Genomic DNA, 19,708 nt, shown 5'->3' on the forward strand with positions numbered 1-19,708 from the left:
CACGAGTCACTGCAGCTGGGCAGCTGTGAGGGGTGTAAATATGGTTTATCTGGCTGCTGATTACTGTGGACTCTTAAACATTCTCACTCACACTGGCAAGCACATGAAGACTACTACAAGTTTATGTTTGTTTGGTCACTGTGTGTCCTCAAGGAGAGTTAAACAAGCAGCCATCACTCCCTTTCTGTCTGTTGACCTCAGCCCCTCTTCACACACATACCTACACACAGTCAGCTGTGAGTGGAGCTCGTATCACTGTCTGCTGTCTGGATGTACTCATGTGTGTGCTGGTCACTGGACAGCCCCATCAATATGCATCTGTTTCTTGTGACTGCAGCTACAGTATCTAACCTGACTGCAGCCTTTGCCTCTGGTCTCCGACAACTCCTGATTCTCTAGATACTCTCTATGAGTCAGTCAACCCTTTTGCAGTAACAATGAAACCAACACTTTTATTCATGATGGAATTCATGTGGTCTGCTTGCAAACAAAGACTTAGCTAAGTAATACTGTAAACCAGAGACCTCACCCGGCAGTACTTGTGTTCTCGGAGGTAGGCTTACCTCAGCTCCGTCGGCGATCAAACCCAGTCAACGAGGGCATTATAACTTTTGGGTTAAAGACTATGTCAATGATACAGGCTGTCAGTAGGTTTCTTTTCAAAAACTTTGCTTTTCAAAAACAAATTCTCCTCATGGTTTCCTTCTCCATGGACGTCCTTGTGTCACCTCTTCTCTGCCATATCAAAAAGAGGCAGGAACACCAGGCAGGAACACCAGGCAGGAACACCAGGCAGGAACACCAGGCAGGAACACCAGGCAGGCAGGAACACCAGGCAGGAACACCAGGAAGGCAGGAACACCAGGCAAGAACACCAGGCAGGAACACCAGGCAGGAACACCAGGCAGGAACACCAGGCAGGAACACCAGGCAGGCAGGAACACCAGGCAGGCAGGAACACCAGGCAGGAACACCAGGAAGGCAGGAACACCAGGCAGGAACACCAGGCAGGAACAAGGCAGGAACACCAGGCAGGAACACCAGGCAGGAACACCAGGCAGGAACACCAGGCAGGAACACCTGGCAGGAACACCAGGCAGGCAGGAACACCAGGCAGGCAGGAACACCAGGCAGGCAGGAACACCAGAAAGGCAGGAACACCAGGCAGGAACACCAGGCAGGAACACCAGGCAGGCACACCAGGGAGGCACATCAGGCAGGAACACCAGGCAGGAACACCAGACAGGAACACCAGGCAGGCACACCAGGCAGGAACACCAGGCAGGAACACCAGGCGGGCGGGCGGGCGGGCAGGAACACCAGGCAGGAACACCAGGCAGGGACACCAGGCAGGAACACCAGGCAGGAACACCAGGCAGGCAGGCAGGCGGGCGGGCAGGAACACCAGGCAGGAACACCAGGCAGGCAGGCAGGCGGGCAGGCGGGCGGACGGACAGACGGACAGACGTCAGTCCACAGCATCTGTGGAATTCAGACTGACTCCTCACCAGTGCGTGCACGAGTGCACCTGGTAGTTTGTACACAGAATACAGATGTAGGGTCTTAATTTGATCACTCTTTTGTTGCTGAGAATTTTCCTGCATAGCAGAGAATGCAAACTTGTAGTGTACTCAAGGTTTAAAAATGATTCTAAAGTTTGTCATTTCCACTTTAAAATGTCAGACTTGATTTGCCCTAATGAAACATGTATCAACCTCTACAAAAAATGTCCATTAATTATAATCCACATAATAATTCACATTTCCTGTTGGCACAGGATTATTTTCATGCTGTAGCAAACTAGGTCAAATTAAGATCTGTCCTCTCTTTCTCGCTCTCCATGTCTGTCTGTCTGTCTGTCTGTCTGTCTGTCTGTCTGTCTGTCTGTCTGTCTGTCTGTCTGTCTGTCTGTCTGTCTGTCTCCGCTCCTTGCCATAGTTCTGACTTCTCATCATTTCATTACATCTAAGGCTTCAGCACTTACAAGTGTTAAAGAAGGAGTGCAAAATAAAATACAATTTTCACAATTGGCACCGCAAAGTTTCACAGAATAATTCTGCAGATCAAAATACAGCAGAACCCCCGTTCCCACACACATTTTATCGCTGAGAGCATGATTTACTAAATCCCCTGCAATATGTTTTGAATCAAATGCTCTTCCTTTCACATCTAAAGGCCTCTTATAGCAAATCAGAGGACTTGTCTTGCTTCTCTTCTCGCACATTTCATTTACTTTGTATATATATATTTTTGCCAACCTCAGTATTTGGTGGTGGGTTTCACTGCATTTAAAAAGGTTGTGGTATATACAGTTCTTGGGACATCCCTCAACTGCTGGTGTAGCCATGGAAATAGAGAAGTGTATTTCCTAAAGGGAAGGGAAAGCCTTACTCATTCTCACAGGCAGAGAGAGGGTGTGTTCTGTTCACGGCAAGATGTCTCCTGCTACAGCAGTCTCATCCATGTGCTGTGTGAGACTCAGCTGAGAGAGAGAGGTATCCACAAAAAAGAGACAAGCAATCCCACCCTCTCCTCTCCTCTACTTACCCAGCCCTCTTTCTAAGTCTTCCCACTTCTCTCATTCCGACAAAGTCAGCGTGGCCTGCACCACAACTGAGAGAGATGGAAGTAATTACATTTGAGGCAAGAGAAGCACGGGAACGTTTAAGGAGACTAAAGTCAAATCAGAGCAGACCACGGGTTTCAAAGCTCTCTCTGTTTCTCTCTCTGCTCCCTCAGCCTGAATGCCAGGACATTGATCAGTGTTTTATTTGATCTGTGATTTAGGATTTATTCTCGAACATTGAGAGCAGGGGGATTTCTGTGGGTTAGGTAGGTAGCAATCCGTGAAAGTATCATGATGGAAGAAAACTGTTCTTGACTATATTTGGTGCTAGCTAGCAGAGGGGGAACTTTCAGACATGACAATGAGCATATAGCTATTGTACTTGGATGTGAGCCCACCATCTAAATCTAAGTCCATCTTCATTTCTCCATCCAGACAATGAGTTTTCTCATGACTCCTCACCTTCACTTTTCATCTTCCCACATCTCTCTCTCTCTCTTACTCCCTCTCGCTGATCTTCCCTGGGCGGCCGCAGTCACATCATACAGTACATAGATCCCTCCATCTGGCCCTGGACTCAGCCAGGCTGAAGGAGACTCAGCAATGACAGCTCCTGTGGCCAGGCGAAACGCACGCAGAGGCCCGTGCCAAATTGCTAATAGAAGCCAGACGTGTAGCACATGAGGAGTGAGGTTTTCACAGCACAACCCAATTCCAGGGGGGATTGTTGGTGGAGAATATAGGAGGAGAAAGAGAAAAATTGTGGAGGACACAGGGAGAGAAAGGAGAGGAAAGAGAAAAAATATATCTTCTTCACAGGACGTTTCAGGTGGCAGGGCCTCTCTCCCCAGCTCTATCAGATGTCACAGGCTCAGGGGTCAAGCAACCTTTAACTGCTTTTTGTTACTTTGCCCTATTCAGAGAGGCTGGATCACATCGCTCAGAACAGTTGTTGCCTCCCATAGAGGTGTCAGAAGAGAAAGTCCTCTCCCCTGCCAAGATGAGTGGAAGCAGATCGGTAGAACGTCAGCCAACATAACACTTCAGTCAGGTATCTCTTTGGAAGTGGGCCCACTGTCTATGGTCCCACTGTTAGATGGTGTTAGATGGTGCTCTGTGAATATACAGATTGAGCTCTATTTAAACCTTAATTTATCATGGGCTTATAAACAAACACGCACACACATGCACACACACAAACACACATAGACACACACTCCATAGTGACTATTAGGAAGGCAACATAAGGGATGTAAAAGGGAAAACAGGGGAAAAGTGAGCCAGAATGCTTATGAGAGAGAGAGAGAGAATAGTTGGAGTCAGAGTATAACTTTGATCAGATGATTCATAATCATAATTATGTGACTCATGATGTCTCCAAGAGAACTCGGGGCTGTTCTTCCCATCCTCCTCTCCTCCCCCTCCTCCTCCCATCCTTCTCTACTCCTCCCCTCTTCTCTCCCTCCTCCTCTCCTCCCCTCTTCTCCTGGATGAGTTGCATGGTGGTCATAAGTGAGGCATCCAGAGTGGGAACTGAGCGTCCTCTTTAGGCTCTGCATGCCCTTGTGCCAGAGTTCAGAGCATGCGATAGCAGCAGGAACAGTGAGTGCTACTGAGACTGAAAAACCCTTACAGAGAACCACAGACAGAAAAGAGAACATCAAATCAAATGTATTTATATAGCCCTTCGTACATCAGCTGATATCTCAAAGTGCTGTACAGAAACCCAGCCTAAAACCCCAAACAGCAAGCAATGCAGGTGTAGAAGCACGGTGGCTAGGAAAAACTCCCTAGAAGGCCAAAACCTAGGAAGAAACCTAGAGAGGAACCAGGCTATGTGGGGTGGCCAGTCCTCTTCTGGCTGTGCCGGGTGGAGATTATAACAGAACATGGCCAAGATGTTCAAATGTTCATAAATGACCAGCATGGTCCAATATTAATAAGGCAGAACAGTTGAAACTGGAGCAGCAGCACGGCCAGGTGGACTGGGGACAGCAAGGAGTCATCATGTCAGGTAGTCCTGAAGCATGGTCGTATGGCTCAGGTCCTCCGAGAGAGAGAAAGAAAGAGAGAATTAGAGAGCGCACACTTAAATTCACACAGGACACCTAATAGGACAGGAGAAGTACTCCAGATATAACAAACTGACCCCAGCCCCCCGACACATAAACTACTGCAGCATAAATACTGGAGGCTGAGACAGGAGGGGTCAGGAGACACTGGTGAGTCATACTGTAAGTCATCACTAAGACTCCATGTCTCTCTTAAGAGAAGGTTAATAGTAGTATGAATCAAGAGTTTAGTCCAAACAGTCTAATATTAATGTTTATCCTTGGGGACTTGTCATGATAGGCATCACCTTGAATGGTCAGTTGTGTTGATTTGGAGTGAAGATATTAAGATGATGGTAGACAGAGGTATAGTTCAGCCCTTACATGGTGAGCTGCATCACTCCCTGAAGGTCCACTCACCAACGCATGAGTCTGAGGAATAGTAATCAAGGTAGTAATAATTTACAACATTTGTCAAAACAAAAATGTATCTCATTTGAAAGAGCATTTGGAAAAACATTGTGTTTCTAATTTAAACCACTAACCTCTGAATCATTGGCAAGCTGCACACAATCAAAATACATCTCAATTGTAAATCTACAAAGGAATGAGAGAACACCACCCTCTGGGCAGTGGGCACTGATTTCCAGATGTTCCATCTATCTTTACAGGGGATAAACTACAAAGGGATTTGGCCATTAGGATTCAGGATAAGGACAGGTGAACACACACAGCTCTTGGCTTCAGACATGAGAGGACCAACCTGTGTTCTTGTCTCCTTCACCATCTGTGGTGGTTTTATGATGAGCTATTACAATTTTTCATCCTGGGTGTTCCACTATCACAAAATCATTAGAAGAAGAACAGATGCAGGATGGGTCCAACGTGTATATTTAGAACACCTGCTGGACAAACAGCTTCCTCTCTTTGGACAAACAAGGTCACTCTCCTTTCCCTGCTGTACCAGCGTACAGGTGGTCTTTCCTCAGCCCAGTTTGTACCCCCTATACTGGTGACATGTGCACAAAGATTGGGGATAGGGTATAGCGTTCTGCTTTAGACCCTATCGCTGCATGTGATTGCCAAAATAAGTCATATCGTCATTCACAGATGTTTGATGCATTTGATTTCATCACAAATGGCATCAGTCACCCTGAAGCGACCTGAGAGGCTAAGTTAGCAAAGAGAAAAAAATATTTAAATCTTGCTGGTATGACAAAGAACCAGAATGTGAGTATTGGGTGATAAAACCCCTTTTAGCCCACAAAGAGCAGCATGATGATTCTCTCTCTCTCTCTCGCTCTTTCGCTCTCTCGCTCTCTCTCTGAAGGCTGGGGATGCTTAAGCAGTAACACATGAACCAAAACACAACAGGACAAAGGCAGGAAAACTGGGATTGTTTGCCTGTCTCACGTGTTAACTTATAGTGCTTTGGCAGAGAAGACATGGCACACTCCCATTGATATTCTGTGTCAATCTACCCCTTTATCACATTCCATCTGTACAGAATGTTTTGATTCTGTGTTCTTCCTGTTCATAATAGAGAGTGTGATTGTTGTTTCCAATAAACTGGGATGTCATGTTCTTAAAGGCGACCACAACTAGGCTATCTGGTAATAATGGTGGTTTATGTATTTACTGTAGATGTTTGCAATATCACGTTTGTATTTTCTATGTGCATGCGTCTGTCTATACAACATGCGTCTGTTCATATTTAAATCCACTTGTTTTTTGCATAATGTGTTTGTCACTTGAGAGTTGATACGTGAACCTGCCATTCCTGAGAAAAATGGACAGTTTAATAAAAAAAGAGTGAAAGAATATTTTTAGTTTGGAACAGGCTGTTTGAATTATGGCTTACTGAAAGCCAGCAGAGAAGCCTTACAAGCTGTCTCTGTTACAGCATTAAGTATTGTCCAAAAGCTACCAGGCCTAGCGAAACATTTTCCATAGACGTGTCTCAGAGCTGGTCCCAGAGCAAGTCAAAGCTCTTGTAAAAAGGCCCGACTGACATCTTTCTTTCTTTCTTTCTAACCATTGGCTGTTTGATTCTCACACAGGGCCAGTTGGAGTTGAATGAGCCCAGAAGTACTCCTCACCTCAGTCACATGTCCTCTTCTCCCCCGCTTCAACCTCTCTCTCGGTCTTCCCTTCCTTCTCTCAAATCTCCAAAACTGTGATTATATTGTAATCTCACGCCATTCTGACCAGAAGGCCCTGAGACTGAGAGCAGGTGGAGGTCTCTTTGTGGGCCTGGGATATGGGAGGCTGGATACCCTTTATAAGGACCAGGATGTGTCAGGTTTCAACCGGAGAGAGAAAAAAGAGAGAAAAAAGATTTGAAACATAATAGATCTGTCGACCCTTGCCCTCTTCATTAGAACAGACTCTCATCCTCTCCTCTGCTTGCTTGTGAAACAACACTCAGGTTTGTTTGAGATGTAACTCAACCCTTGGACAGGACATGGTGTGTAAAGTCTCCTGTCCTCTACCCCTGCACCAAACAAACTGATATTACAACTCCAATCATTCAGGCCCCCCTGTCGTGGCTCTATGGGAATTGAAAGACACTCACATTAAAAGATATCAGTTTCTAAACTTCTCAGACCCACTATGAGATATATCCCTCCAGTGACTCCAGCATTAGTCCCAACCACTCTCTATATAAGCTCATGCAGCGAGCTAGCCTGTACCTCCTCAACGTTAGTGTTGGTTACCCTAATGCACTGATCACAGAGTTAGCATTTAATATGGCTTCTATATAAGGCTGTGTGGCTCGATGTGACACCTTGGTGGTCTGTACAGCATGAGCACCAACATGAGCTTATAAGGAGGAGCCTGTTGCTGGGATTAGATGGGGTGCATATAACCTTGTTTTAATGGGAAGTATCGTGACTCACCATCCTAAACATTGTTTTTCCACTTAGAGGGCTGGGACATAGTCATTGTGACGCGCATGGACTCAGATGATGGAATACAGGCAGAACAAACCCCTGCATTCTTCATTCTGGGGCATTCTTCTAGCCACGCTGTCATCCACCAGCCAGGGCTAAACACAGTCTGGACAGGATGTAGAAAAACAATGCAGCAGGAAATGGTTAGGTGTGCGATAGGAGAGAAGTTCGAAAACAAGCAGAAAGGCTCAAACACATGGGGGGTCGTGTTCTGGTCATGAAACTAAAACTACAGTTTACAAAGGAGGACAGTCATTTGTATTTATTTATTGTAACAGTGTAAAAATGTCAGCAATTGTATATACAACCACTGTTCATCATTAACAGACAACCTTATAATACTTTAAACGTTTCAATACTTACTTCTTATACCTAAATCTAACTGTGTAAATCTGTGTTTGAAATCACACATTCAGTTGAACAGATAGATTTTGTTACTTTTATCTATTCAGGGGAGCCCAATTGAGACCGTGGTCTCATTCTCAATGGTGCCCCGAGAACAAACAATTCACAAATCAACATGATAATTCAATAGAACAGCGACAAAAAAAGAAACGATAAAAAAAAAGAAAAGATACCTCCAGTCACATATACATTACATTTAGAATAAACAAATAAATTATTGCAATCAACCAAAGCACTCGCAAACCTCAGTGAATGTATTCCTCATCAGTGTTCTAAACTGCCCTATTGGCACCAAGGATTCAAGATGTAATTAGGATTGTAAATTATTCCAAACATTGGGGGCATTAATAAAACTAGACTGATTTGCCTAGGTTTGTAGAGACACGAGGGACCTACTTCTATAAAAGAAGCCTACTTTAAATCTCAGCTTCAGCTTCTAGCTCGTCTGTATGCTTTTTAAACACAATTTTTTTGTCAATCCAGAAGACCAGTTATTTATAGGCGGGAACCTGCTCGATGAGAGAACCATCCAATGCATAAATGTGTAAACCATCTGAAATATTTCTAAGAGAATTAGAAAACAACATATTTACTGTAGGTAACGCACTTAACACGATATGATGAATGATAAATTTAGCCCCAGAGCTGATGGAACAGCTTGATAAACAAACAGATGGCCTCATGAGCAGGAAGGAAGCACTAAGAGGCTTCAAACCTCTGTTAGAACCAAGTATGGCTGGATGCTGCAAGCTGATAAGATATGTCTAAAGTCCCCCATAAAATATTTACACTTCTCAGCACCACCAGTTTCTAATATGTGTCCCATTGTGAGGATGAGGTCAAGAGTTTTAATGTGAAGGCCTGTGCTTTTTTGCCCCCATTGATCTGAGGTGGGAGATCTTGTGAGATCATGTTGCTAAGATATTGTTCTTTCCCCATCTTTGTCTTGAAGGTTCACTGTCAGAGTAGGAAATATATGTAGCGGGTGTTGAGGAGGATATGTAGCGGGTGTTGAGGAGGATATGTAGCGGGTGTTGAGGAGGATATGTAGCGGGTGTTGAGGAGGATATGTAGCGGGCGTTGAGGGGGATATGTAGCGGGTGTTGAGGAGGATATGTAGCGGGTGTTGAGGAGGATATGTAGTGGGTGCTGAGGAGGATATGTAGCGGGCGTTGAGGGGGATATGTAGCGGGTGTTGAGGAGGATATGTGGCGGGTGTTGAGGAGGATATGCAGCGGATGTTGAAGAGGATATGTAGCGGGTGTTGAGGGGGTTATGTAGCGGGTGTAGAGGAGGATATGTAGCGGGTGTTGAGGAGGATATGTAGCGGGTGTTGAGGAGGATATGTAGCGGGTGTTGAGGGGGTTATGTAGCGGGTGTAGAGGAGGATATGTAGCGGGTGTTGAGGAGGATATGTAGCGGGTGTTGAGGAGGATATGTAGCGGGCGTTGAGGGGGATATGTAGCGGGTGCTGAGGAGGATATGTAGTGGGTGTAGGGGAGGATATGTAGCGGGTGTTGAGGAAGATATGTAGTGGGTGTTGAGGAGGATATGTAGCGGGTGGTGAAGAGGATATGTAGCGGGTGTTGAGAAGGATATACAGCGGATGTTGAAGAGGATATGTAGCGGGTGTTGAGGGGATATGTAGCGGGTGTTGAGGAGAATATGTAGCGGGTGTTGAGGAGGATATGTAGTGGGTGTAGAGGAGGATATGTAGCGGGTGTTGAGGAAGATATGTAGCGGGTGGTGAAGAGGATATGTAGCGGGTGTTGAGGAGGATATGCAGCGGATGTTGAAAAGGATATGTAGCGGGTGTTGAGGGGGATATGTAGTGGGTGCTGGGGAGGATATATAGCGGGTGTTGGGGAGGATACGTAGCGGGTGTTGAGGAGGATATGTAGCGGGTGTTGAGGAGGATATGTAGCGGGTGTTGAGGAGGATATGTAGCGGGTGTTAAGGAGGATATGTAGCGGGTGTTGAGGAGGATATGTAGCGGGTGTTGAGGAGGATATGTAGCGGGTGTTGAGGAGGATATGAAGCAAGTGTTGAAGAGGATATATAGCGAGTGTTGAGGAGGATATGTAGCGGGTGTTGAGGAGGATATGTAGCGGGTGTTGAGGAGGATATGTAGCGGGTGTTGAGGAGGATATGTAGCGGGTGTTGAGGAGGAAATGTAGCGGGTGTTGAAGAGGATATGTAGCGAGTGCTGAGGAGGATATGTAGTGAGTGTTGAGGAGGATATGTAGCGGGCGTTCGAGTGGGATATGTAGTGGGTGTTGAGGAGGATATGTAGCGGACGTTGAGGAGGATATGTAGCGGGTGTAGAGGAGGGTATGTAGCGGGTGTTGAGGGGGATATGTAGCGGGGCATTGAGGAGGATATGTAGCGGGCATTGAGGAGGATATGTAGCGGGTGTAGAGGAGGATATGAAGCAAGTGTTGAAGAGGATATGTAGCGAGTGTTGAGGAGGATATGTAGCGGGTGTTGAGGAGGATATGTAGCGGACGTTGAGGAGGATATGTAGCGGGTGTAGAGGAGGGTATGTAGCGGGTGTTGAGGGGGATATGTAGCGGGCATTGAGGAGGATATGTAGCGGGCATTGAGGAGGATATGTAGCGGGTGTTGAGGAGGATATGAAGCAAGTGTTGAAGAGGATATGTAGCGAGTGTTGAGGAGGATATGTAGCGGGTGTTGAGGAGGATATGTAGCGGGTGTTGAGGAGGATATGTAGCGAGTGTTGAGGAGGATATGTAGCGGGTGTTGAGAGGATATGTAGCGGGTGTTGAGGAGGATATGTAGCAGGTGTTGAGGAGGAAATGTAGCGGGTGTTGAGGAGGATATGTAGCGGGTGTTGAGGAGGATATGAAGCAAGTGTTGAAGAGGATATGTAGCGAGTGTTGAGGAGGATATGTAGCGGGTGTTGAGGAAGATATGTAGCGGGTGGTGAAGAGGATATGTAGCGGGTGTTGAGGAGGATATGTAGCGGGTGTTGAGGAGGATATGTAGCAGGTGTTGAGGAGGATATGTAGCGGGCGTTGAGGAGGATATGTAGCGGGTGTTGAGGAGGATATGTAGTGGGTGCTGAGGAGGATATGTAGCGGGTGTTGAGGAAGATATGTAGCGGGTGTTGAGGAAGATATGTAGCGGGTGTTGAGGAAGATATGTGGCGAGTGTTGAGGGATATATGTAGCGGGTGTTGAGGAAGATATGTAGCGGGTGTTGAGGAAGATATGTAGCGGGTGTTGAGGGATATATGTAGCGGGTGTTGAGGGATATATGTAGCAGATGTTGAGGATGATATGTAGCGGGTATTGAGGAGGATATGTAGCGGGTGTTGAGGAGGATATGTAGCGGGTTTTGAGGAGGTGATGATTGTCCAACTCCTCCCAACAATGTTTACTTACTGATGTCATTAGCCATTTGTTAGAGGGAGACATGGCAATTAGCCTACACTGGAAAGAGAGCTATACAGGGCTAAACGATTTGTCAGGTTAGAAGAATAACAAACACATTTTAGTTTGATTGTGTGACTTAAACACCTTTCCATGTATTTTGTCATCTATAAACAGTAATGTTTCTATATTATTGTGTGAACCTTGTTGTCACAAAAGTCTCAATGAAAAAAGTTTATATTGTGATGCCTCGTGTGACTGTGTGTTTTAGGTATGTTAGACCATTGGAGTGGGTGTGGGAAAACCAGCCATATCCTGTATGTATGTGTGTGTGTGTGTGTGTGCGTGTGTGTGTGCTGGCGTTTGTGTCTCTATGTGTGTGTGTGTGTGTGTGTGTGTGTGTGTGTGTGTGTGTGTGTGTGTGTGTGTGTGTGTGTGTGTGTGTGTGTGTGTGTGTGTACACGTGTGTGCGTGCGTGCATGCATGCGTGCGTGTGTGCGTGTGCATGCTTTTGTGTGAGAAAGAAACAGTCCCCTCTGCTCTGCTCTCTCCCTGTACCCCACCACTCCCAGATCCATCCACTACTTTACAGCCACATTCCTACACTGCAGGCAGGGCCTCATGCCAGCCCGGTCCCACAGCACGCCCGTCCCACAGCATGCCCGGCCCAATAAGATAACACAGGAGGGGGTCACAGGGCGTACATTGTTCTGAGATACAAATAGGCCAGGCAAATAAACATGACACCCAGAACAGAGTAACATAGGTTCTGAATGCTGCAGGAGGAGAACGGTGGTAGACAGGGCAGACTGTTGCTTCAGCGTCTTTTCTTTACTATCAATTTAAACATTCTACAAACATTCCTGCACATCAAATCAAATTGTATTAGTCACATGGGCCAAATACAACAGGCGTAGTAGACCTTACAGTGAAATGCTTACTTACAAGCCCTTAACCAACATTGCAGTTTCAAAAATATACGGATAAGAATAAGAGATAAAAGTAACAAGTAATTAAAGAGCAGCAGTAAAATAACAATATTGAGACTATATACAGGGGGTACCGATACAGAGTCAATGTGCGGGGGCACCAGTTAGTTGAGGTAGTATGTACATGTAGGTAGAGTTATTAAAACGACTATGCATAGAGAGTAGCAGTGGTGTAACAGAGAGTAGCAGTGATGTAAAGCGGGGGCACTGCAAATAGTCTGGGGAACCATTTGACTAGATGTTCAGGAGTCTTATGGCTTGGGGGTAGAAGCTGTTTAAAAGCCTCTTGGACATAGACTCGGCGCTCCGGTACCGCTTTCCATGCGGTAGAAGAGAGTCCTGAATGGCAGGAAGCTTGGCCCCAGTGATGTACTGGGCCGTTCGCACTACCCTCTGTAGTGCCTTGCGGTCGGAGGCCGAGCAGTTGTAACACGAGGCAGTGATGCAACCAGTCAAGATGCTCTCGATGGTGCAGCTGTAGAAACTTTTGAGGATCTGAGGACCCATGCAAAATCTTTTCAGTCTCCTGAGGGGGAATAGGTTTTGTCCTGGCCTCGTCACGACTGTCTTGGTGTGCTTGGAACATGAGAGTTTGTTGGTGATGTGGACACTAATAAATTTGAAGCTCTCAACCTGCTTCACTGCAGCTCGTAGAGGAGAATTGGGGTGTGCTCGGTCCACTTTTTCCTGTAGTCCACAATCATCTCCTTTGTCTCGATCACATTGAGAGAGAGGTTGTTGTCCTGGCACCACATGGCCAGGTCTCTGACCTCCTCCCTATAGGCTGTCTCGTCGTTGTTGGTGATCAGGCCTACCACTGTTGTGTCGTCGGCAAATTTAATGATGCTGTTGGAATGGTGCTTGGCCGTGCAGTCATGAGTTAACAGGGAGTACAGGAGGGGACTGAGCACGCACCCCTGAGGGGCCCCTGTGTTGAGGATCAGCATGGCGGATGTGTTGTTACCAACCCTTACCACCTGGGGGAGGCCCGTCAGGAAGTCCAGGATCCAGTTGCAGAGGGAGGTGTTTAGTCACAGGGTCCTTAGCTTATTGATGAGCTTTGAGGGCACTATCGTGTTAGGGCTTTCTCCTGTAGAGCTCCATTCTTATGGAATGGTCTGCCTATGCATGTGAGAGACGCAGACTCGGTCTCAACCTTTAAGTCTTCATTGAAGACTCATCTCTTCAGTAAGTCCTATGATTGAGTGTAGTCTGGCCCAGGAGTGTGAAGGTGAACGGAAAGGCACTGGAGCAATGAACCTCCCTTGCTGTCTCTGCTTGGCCGGTTCCCATCTCTCCACTGGGAAGCCTATTACAGGGGCTGAGTCACTGGTGCTCTTCCATGCTGTCCCTAGGAGTGGTGCGTCACCGACGTGATCTTCCTCTCCGGATTGGCGCCCCCCCTTGGGTTCTTGCCATGGGGGAGATCTTTGTGGGCTGTACTCGGCCTTGTCTCAGAATAGTAAGTTGGTTGTTGAAGATATCCCTCTAGTGGTGTGGGGGGCTGTGCTTTGGCAAAGTGGGTTGGGTTATATCCTGCCTGTTTGTCCCAGACCTGCTGTTTTCAACTCTCTAGAGACAGCAGGAGCGGTAGAGATACTCTGAATGATCGGCTATGAAAAGCCAACCGACATTTACTCCTGAGGTGCTGAGTACACCTGTTGCACCCTCTACAACCACTGTGATTATTATTATTTGACCCTGCTGGTCGTCTATGAACATGTTCTGTTATAATCTCCACCTGGCACAGCCAGAAAAGGACTGGCCACCCCTCATAGCCTTTCTTTTTTCTTTTTCTTTTTTTTGAATTTTATCCCTTTTTCTCCCCAATTTCGTGGTATCCAATTGTTTTTAGTAGCTACTATCTTGTCTCATCGCTACAACTCCCGTACGGGCTCGGGAGAGATGAAGGTTGAAAGTCATGTGTCCTCCGATACACAACCCAACCAAGCCGCACTGCTTCTTAACACAGCGCGCATCCAACCCGGAAGCCAGCCGCACCAATGTGTCGGAGGAAACACCGTGCACCTGGCAACCTTGGTTAGTGCGCACTGCGCCCGTCCTGCCACAGGAGTCGCTGGTGCGTGATGAGACAAGGACATCCCTACCGGCCAAGCCCTCCCTAACCCGGACGATGCTAGGCCAATTGTGCGTCGCCCCACGGAGTCTCTGATGGCACAGCTGGCGCAGCAGTACAGCGTCCTTAACCACTGCGCCACCCGGGAGGCCCGGTTCCAGCCTTTCTAGGGAGTTTTTCATAGCCACTGTGCTTCTACACCTGCATTTATTTTTTTTACCTGGTAAGTTGACTGAGAATACATCCTCATTTACAGCAACAACCTGGGGAATAGTTACAGGGGAGAGGGATGAATGAGCCAATTGTAAGCTGGGGATGATTAGTTGATCATGGTGGTATGAGGGACAGCTTGGGAATTTATCCAGGACACCAGGGTTGGTGCCATGGAATCTTTAGTGACCACAGAGAGTCAGGACACCTGTTTAACATCCCATCCGAAAGACAGCACCCTACAAAGGGCAGTGTCCCCAATCCCTGCCCTGGGGCATTTTTTTTAGACCTAAGGAAAGAGTGCCTCCTACTGGCCCTCCAACACCACTTCCAGCAGCATCTGGTCTACCTTCTCGGGACTGACCAGGACCAACCCTGCTTAGCTTCAGAAGCAAGCCAGCAGTGGGATGCAGGGTGGTATGCTGCTGGCTTGTTTACATTGCTTGCTGTTTGGGGTTTTAGGCTGGGTTTCTGTACAGCACTTTGTGACATCAGCTGATGTAAGAAGGGCTTTATAAATACATTTGATTGATTGATTGAACGCTGAGCTGTAGTCAATGAATAGCATTCTCACATCGGTCTTAATCACATCGGCTTACTCACATCGGCTGCGGAGAGCGTGCTCCTCTTTAGTCAAAGAGGGGGTCAGAGTTATATTTATCACAATTAGACCCATCTCGACCGGCAGATAAATTCTTTACCTCTATAATTTGGACACATACTCAGGAAATGAACATGATAGTTTGGGTAGAAACACAACTACTGGTACACAGTATTTTCCTAACCTGACTCCTTGCTAGTCTTTCAGTCTCACAGGTTTACACACAGTCTATGTCAACATGTTCACTGTACCACTAAGACCCCATCAAATTACATCATTCCTATAATGCAACCTTTGTGTTTTTACAGGCAAACATGCGTAACGTGAGGTAACAGAGGCTAAACTCTGTGTGAAGCAGCATTATGCTGATGAGAGCTTGTACATGGGCTGTAAATGGTAGCAGCACAGTGGGATCTGCTGGTGCAACGGGACACTTATGTGCATCATAGAGTGATCTCGCTGCCGGCAGGCAGGGCCACAGAGGCCTGGTGTCCTTAGTCATTACATGTGGCGCTGCTTTACTGCTTCTGTAACTGAGGCTGATTAGCGGATGTACATAAAAACACAAGTGCCCATTTTCAGACATTTTGTGGCTGTTTTAACTAGGTAAGCAAACAGTGCATGGACACTTTTGGATGGTCTTACCCCCACCACACATGTTGTCTCAGTTGGCATGGGCCCACAGTAAAAAACACACGCAGAGAAGAAGGTCAAAATAAAATAAGTCCAGGGCCTGTTGGAAGAAGAGGGGTAATGAGAATGACTGGAACTGTTTTGCAATGAGAACTACCCAGATGATCCCTTGTCTAAATCAATACTATGATTCACTGTTGCTAGGAGTCAGCGTGTACAACAATGGACAATTCCTTCCGACAACCCTGTCTGTCCAGCCAAGTTCCACTCCTTCATTACGAATCTGTCGACCAGTTGACAGTGTTAGACTGGCCTGGAGTAATCAGCAACACCTCCCCACCCTTCCTCTCCTCTAAATGGAAAGGTTGAAAAGAAAGAGAGGAGGAATTCAAGTGTGTGTGTGTTTCTAGGTAGAACTCTTTTGGATTCCATGTAGAACCCGTACCAGAGAGGGTTCTACATGGAACCTAAAACTTTTCTACCTGGAACCAAAAAGGGTTTTACTAGGAACCAAAAAGGGTTTTACTAGGAACCAAAAAGGGTTTTACTAGGAACCAAAAAGGGTTTTACTAGGAACCAAAAAGGGTTTTACTAGGAACCAAAAAGGGTTTTACTAGGAACCAAAAAGGGTTTCTTTAAAGGCTTCTCCTATTGGGAGACCCCAATAATCCTTTTGGACCCCTTTTTATGAGTGTAGTAGAAACAGGAAGTGCAGGCAGGCCTTCACATAGGAAGAATTTAGATGTGTATTACTACAGTAGAGGAGAGAGAGAGGGGGAAAGGGGGAATACAGAGGAAGGGTTGAGCTGTGTGTGTGCGTGTGTGCGTGTGTGTGTGTGTGTGTGTGTGTGTGTGTGTGTGTGTGTGTGTGTGTGTGTGTGTGTGTGTGTGTGTGTGTGTGTGTTTGTTAAAGGTATTGTGAAACAGGTTAAAGGCTTAAGGTATAGAAGGCCCGTGCTTTAGCATTTGGAGACTACAGTCTAACTCGGGAGTCGCTAAGTGCGAGCTCTCTTTTCCATTTGCAAATCAAGCCTTTATAAATACTGAATAACAATCAAATCTGTCACTATTGCCTCCAATTTCCTTATTTGACAAGACAATTAAACCTCATTTAAACACACACAAAACAAGATGTCAAATAAAGAGCTTTGCCAACAAGCAAAGCAACAAACAGGTTACAGCTCCTGCTAGCTCTTGCTTGCGGTGGCTTTACTTACTGTATGCATGTATACATCCCATGTAGTCTGTTGTGTCCTTTGTTTGCTCTCTGTTGCTGTGTGGTAAAGTGGCATTTGCATTGGGACTTAAAAGGGCCCGGGTTGCCTTATAACTACCATTGGAGTGGCACTCAACCCCAACCCCCACTGTGTCAGTGTTTGTCAAACGACTGTTTGTCTTGCAAAGAGAAATTAGGGTATGGAGGAAGGGGTGCCGGCCAGGGCAGGGTCTCAGTGAATAGTGGGGGATTGAATATCAGATGCACATGCAATTAGTTGCTGCATCAGCAGCGTTCATCTCTGAATGTAGGAGTTTTCTGGCATTTGGAGGGAAATAAAGTGTAAAATATTCAATACTGGTTTTAGTCTTGGTGTGTATTATTCTGGGTATGAAACAGAGAGTTGAATATTAACTGATATTTGGAGACCAAATAATTCATAGTATTGAGCTTGTTTCCCGCTCTGGCCCATTCCACTGTGCAGCATATCCAGTCTGTTTAACAGTCTAAAAGAATCACGTTACCAGTTCAGAGACAGTTGTAAGGCAGAGCAGAGTCTAACCTCAAAATTGTGTCAGGATCAAAAAGTTGACTGGCCTTGTGGTGTTGCTATTAAAACTTTGCCCTACTGTATGGAAAGACACGTGTTCAATTGCTTGTAATTGAAAGTGTGTGTGTGCGTGTGTGCATGCCTGTGTGTGTGTCTGTGTGTGAGGTCTATATTTATAAGAGTGGCCAAGCTGTTTGGAGTACTGTGAGGTATTTTGTTGTGTTCCTAATCTGTTGCCACAACAACATGGTGACGATGTCACAGCTGAGGCATGGGGATAGCCGCACCCCTTTTTTGTGAGAAATCTCTTATGACCGGAGAATTCGAGGGTAAATAAATTGAGAAAAATATGGAAAACAAAACACTGTTCAGTTGCATACTCTCAAGTTGGCATAGAAAATAACAGAACAGGGCATTTTCAGTTCCATCTGGATGCGCTGACTCCCTCAGAGAGTCAGAATATAGATAAAGTATAGTGAATGGTCAATTCTCTCTCCCCTTTAAAAGATGTAGCATATTGAACATGACCCTTTAGTTGAAATGACAGCACTCCTGGAAAGTGACATGTGAGACAAAAAACCATGACCTAAATCCAACTGCATTACCTAATCTTGTTTTAGTTGTTTTAGCTTCATATTAGCTGTACAGTACCAAAGTTACATTCCCTCCCTGTTTGGAGAGATTTTGAAGTAGTACATGTATTTAAACGATAAGAATCCCTGTACTAAAATGGCTGAGTTCTAAGCTGAACTGCAAAATGTCAATAAAGTTGCGCTTATGCCTGTGTAGTAACACTGTAATTACTACAGGAATTATATGGGACCTGCTATACAATTACATGGTGTTAGAGTTGAGTGTTGTTTTTTTGTTATTACTTAATTAATAACATAATGAACAGTCTATATTCCAACATGTTAATAAAATGTTTTTAATAGTGTAATTACAGAATTACTTCACAGGTTTTTGAGCAACTTAACGTTAGCCCAAACAGCCACCAGATGGCACTATTATGTATTTTACGTCATTTATCATCTGCATCCGACTTTAATGTGCCCAGCCGTGTCCCTTGGTGACCGGGTCGTACATAAAACACCCTTCATTCAAGCTGCAAAGGCATCTATTTCCCCCATAACTCAATTTAATGGCCCGCCGGCAAACAAAAAATATGCAAACTATCTTAATAAAACACAATTTCCCACCACCATGAGTGGCTAATGTTACTTCCTTATGGGGCAGCAGTCTGGATGAACGGGGCGTTCATCCAGACTGCTGCAACCTGATTGGCTGAACGTGGTATACAACATCCGGAAAATTGTGTTTAATTAAGACAGTAAGCATTTTTTCCCAGGTCAGTGAGATATGCAACCAACGTGGTCCAAGAGCATTTCGTATTATTCTGTACGTAAATCCAAGACACTCCATTTAGTATGATATGTTAAATTTCATATGGTATGCATTAACTTGTGGAGGTCCATCATCGATTTCGTATGTATATTACAAATTACAAAGAATTTGCAAAAAGTATGATATGTTACAAATTCCAATTTGTTGTAGCAAATGTTAACGTTAGCTAGCTCTAGGGGTTAGGGGCTAAGGTTAGGGTTAAGATTTGGCGTTAGGTTAATGGGTTAAGGTTAGGGGAAGGGTTAACTAAAAGGGTTAAGGTTAGGGTTATGGGAAGGGTTATCTAACATGCCAAGTAGTTGAAAAGTAGCTAAAAAGTAGTAAGTAGTTTGCAAAGTTGCTAATTAGCGAAAATGCTAAAGTTGTCCATGATGAGATTTAAACACACAACCTTTGGGTTGCTAGACGATTGCGTTATACGCCCGCCCATCCACCCCGACCAACCAATCTCCTTTAGTTTTTGCTTTAAGTAACCTATCTTATTTAACCATACCAAACATGTAAACATATCATACTAATTTGAGTGTCCCGGATTTTCTTTTACTATGTTACATCTAGTCTATGAGACCAGCTGATGCAACCGGTCAACAATTCAGAGTGCTAGGTGGAACAATCAGCCATAATAATAACTGACTAGGAGCACACAGCTCTCTTATCTGT

This window comes from Oncorhynchus clarkii, chromosome 9 (assembly GCF_045791955.1).
Source record: "Oncorhynchus clarkii lewisi isolate Uvic-CL-2024 chromosome 9, UVic_Ocla_1.0, whole genome shotgun sequence".
NCBI lineage: Eukaryota > Metazoa > Chordata > Actinopteri > Salmoniformes > Salmonidae > Oncorhynchus > Oncorhynchus clarkii.